At 40.8% G+C, this 3,767-nt stretch overlaps 1 pseudogene; it reads right to left on the bottom strand.

Annotated features, from left to right (window-relative positions):
• Window positions 1-398: 398 nt before the first annotated feature.
• Window positions 399-2,768, bottom strand: LOC139032380 (nucleolar GTP-binding protein 2 pseudogene; annotated as a pseudogene).
• Window positions 2,769-3,767: the final 999 nt, after the last annotated feature.

The raw sequence follows: 3,767 nt of genomic DNA, 5'->3' as shown, positions 1-3,767 counted from the left end.
TATTTTCAACAATACTTCTTTTCTAACATGTGCATTTATACCTGAAAATTTTTTCTAAGCATTCTGTCAGCTGTGCTTTGTTATATTGTATTTCATTACCATTTAGTTAAAAATATATTTTAATTTCCTTTGAACTTTTCTCTTCTTATGATCTATTGAGAAATGTGTTGCTTAATTTTAAAAATTTGAAAATCTTTTAGTTATGTTTTTGTCATTAATTTCTTGCTTGACCGTGTTGGGTTCAAGACTATATTAAATCACTTAAAATGCATTGAGACTCATAATACAAACAGTTTTTGCAACTATTCCACCCAAATTTGAAAAGTTAGGTCCATTAGTTAAATGGTGTTTCCCCATTTTTTATATTGCCATTGATTTTTTTGTTTGTTCATCTTAACTTTTATTTTATTTATTTATTTTTTTTTGTTTTTGTTTTTGTATAATTTAATAAACAACGTTTAACACGTTACTGCTTCTGTCTGGCTTTCTTGTGCCTGTGTTTCTGCCCTTCTGAGTCGGTGGTCTTTCTGTTCCGGTTCCTGTTTTTCACGTTGTGTGTCTCATAGTAGCGGATGCCGACTTTCTTGGATCTCTGCTGCTGTGCTTCTCGCCGCCTCTCCTTAGATGTAAGCGTCCTGCGAGTTTTGTCTGGCTGCTCCTCTTCCCTCTTTGCGTTCCTCTTCTTTCCCTTTTTGGTCGGTGCTGTGTTGTCTACATCTTCTTCAGCTTTTCTTTTTTTTTGTCCTTCAGATTTTGCAAAAACCATTTCACTCAGTCCCTTGGATATCCTGATTGCTGAAAACTTCTTAGCTTTGGCTTTGTTTAAAAACCTCTGGTACTTGGCGATCTTTTCATCCAGGGCTTGAATAACGGCCTTAGTGGTGCGTCCCGTGTGTTCCTCCTGGGACTCTGCATAAGACTCGTCCTCATCGTCTCCTGGGTGCTCCTGTTCCTCCTCCTCCTCCCTCTCTGCAGAAAGGCTCTCCAGCTCGTCATCGATATCGGACATCTCCAGAGGAACCAGGTCATCCCCAGAAAACTGAGGCGCAACGTTGATCTTGCCAAAGTTCTGCCGGACCCGCGCCAGAATCTGCTGCATTTCTGAATCGATGCCACAGTGCTGGGGCTCCTCTTTTTCCTTCTCGAGGATGGATTCCGACTCCTCACCTACAGTTTCTGTGACTTCCTCTTCTGGGTTCTTCTGGTTTGTTTCTGTGGCAACTTCCAAAGATGAGGAGGATGGAAGCTCGGGGGCTGCTGGGGCTTCTGCATTGGGCGGCTTGACAAAGAAAGGAATCCGGCCCCTCTGCCAGTCATTGAGGACCATCTTCCCCACAGCCCGCAGGTCAGGCTCTCCACCCTTTAATAACTTCCCTGTCCGGAAAGCTAGCTTCTCCAGAAAGTCCTCAGCGTTCTCCCAAGCATCAATCTTGTATGTCTTGCTGGCATATTCTGGTTTTGCTCGTTCAAGTACAGCACCAACGTGGTCTTCAGGAGTCTTAATTTTTTCAACTTGAACGACTCCTTTCAGCACAATGTCTGTCTCCGAGTCCTCGGAGGGGTAAACCACACCCGGACAGTCGATGAGGAAGATCTGACGCATCAAGGTAATGTACTGCCAGACCTTTGTTTCACCTGCGATGGGGGCCACGCTGCAAACCTTCTTGGAGCGCAGCGTGTTGATCACAGAGCTCTTGCCAACATTTGGATAGCCAATGAACCCCACGCTGATCTGCTTCTTGTCCGTGTGCAACTTTCCAAACTGCCGCAGAAGCTGAATAAATGCTCCTTTGCCAAAGGGGTTAGTAAGACTCGCGTGGAAAGCAAGTGTCGGGTAATCCTGGGAGAGGACGGCAACCCATCGTTTCGTTGCCCAGGTTGGAACAAGGTCACATTTTTAAGAACAAAAATGAGATGTTTCCAGGGTTTCTCTTTTTTCAAGTAAGTCTCAATGTGAGGGGAACGTGTACCCAATGGATCTCTAGCATCAAGAACTTGAACCACGACATCTGATGAATCTATCACCTTGTAGAGCTCACCCCATATTCTTTTAGACTGTCCCTTTTTAAATATCTCTTCTTGGGCTTCATTTCTCACACCAGTGTCTTCAGCTACCAAGTCACGATCCTTGCCCTGGTCATAGCTCTCAGTGGACGTTTCTGCATTTTCTATAAGTGACTGCATATCACTTGCAAATAAATTTGGCCGCTTTCTCTGTGCTTTAGGGCCAAATGTTGTTTCGAAGCTTTCAGTATCAAGGATGTGCACCTTTGCATTATGAGGCCGGATTCGATCATGGAGAAGAGACATGGGTAACTTGCTTTGCTTCATGACAACTTTGTATGGATCCTTCAAGACTGTGTCCATTTCCTCTTGAAATTTTTGTAATGATGACTGCTTAATCACACATGTATTTCCAAACCACTTAATGTTCGGCTCCACTCTTGCCACTGTGCCAGAAGCCACTGTTGACTGATACTGCAGAGGCTTAATCACTTTACCACGGCTGTTCCTGTGCTCCTTCTGTCTGTACATATTCAGGCGTCGAATTGTGGCCCGGTCCCTCATGTTATGGCCTCCTGCTCCCTGCACTCGATCGGGATTTGTGCTGGCATTAGAGGGGTTGATGGTGCTCCGTCCTTTGTACTTGGGCTTCACCATCTTGCCGACAGGACTGGTACCAGACCGTTGGGCCCGGCCTGCGTGGGGTAAAAAAATCTCGTAACTTCCCAAGCCGGACCGAAGACACCCGCTCGAACCACGCTGGACCGCGTCTCATCTTAACTTTTATAAAGAGAATTGTTTTAAGATTTATCTGTATGATTTTTCTTCTTAGTCAAATGTCAGTTTTGCTTGAAATTGTGTTATTGGGTGCACATAAATTTAGGATTTAGTCTTTCTATTAAATTTTCTTTTTTTTTAACTTTTGAAATGTCTCTATCTAAAAATACACATTGCCTTAAAATCTACTTTATCTGATATAGGTTGTGCTATGTCAGACATTTTTCGGTTAGTGTTTTCAATGTATGTCTTTCTCAATTCTTTTACTTCAAATTTTCTGTATTTTTATGTTTAAAACAGGTTTCTTATAAGCATCATATATTTGGATTTTAAAATACATGTTAGAAAACATTTGTATTTTATTTATATTGTTTATATTTTCATGTAGCAAGATTAATACATTCTTGTGTTTAAATGTATCATCTTGCTATTTTTCCTGTTTGCACATGTATGCTTTGATTTTATCCTTCCTAGCTTTGTTTTCAATTAATGGTATGTATTTTTAGTTTTACAGTTGCTGTTTATTAGTTCATTTGTTATGCAATGTTGTATTCTTCTTTTAGTGATCACAGTAAAGACTGTAAGATTCATGCTTGAGTAATTCGTGCATCACTGAAAACAGCACTTTTATTGCATCTGAAGGAGCAAGGACGTCGCGATAGTTTGACTGTGTTGCTGTGCAGTTGTTTTCATATGGTTCCATTTTTCATAAAATTTAAATCTTACAAGATTTTAAATCTCTGTATGATTGATATTCCATATTCAGTCAGAGTGAGCAACGTATTTACCCTTTCTAGCGTTTTTTCATGGTTTCCTGCATTTATGCGCGTCTTTCTGGGGTCATTTTCCTTCTGTTGAAAACTCTTTTTAGGTTACTTATTTATTTCGTATTGTTCTATTCATGCTGAATTTTCAATGGTTGTTTGTCTAAAAAATGCGTTCATTTTACTTAATATTTAAAGGCTATTTTTGGCATGTATTCAGTT

The sequence above is a fragment of the Odocoileus virginianus genome, chromosome 31 (genome assembly GCF_023699985.2).
Source record: "Odocoileus virginianus isolate 20LAN1187 ecotype Illinois chromosome 31, Ovbor_1.2, whole genome shotgun sequence".
Lineage (NCBI taxonomy): Eukaryota > Metazoa > Chordata > Mammalia > Artiodactyla > Cervidae > Odocoileus > Odocoileus virginianus.
Note: the sequence above shows the minus strand (reverse complement) of the source record. Positions and strands in the feature narration are given on the sequence as shown.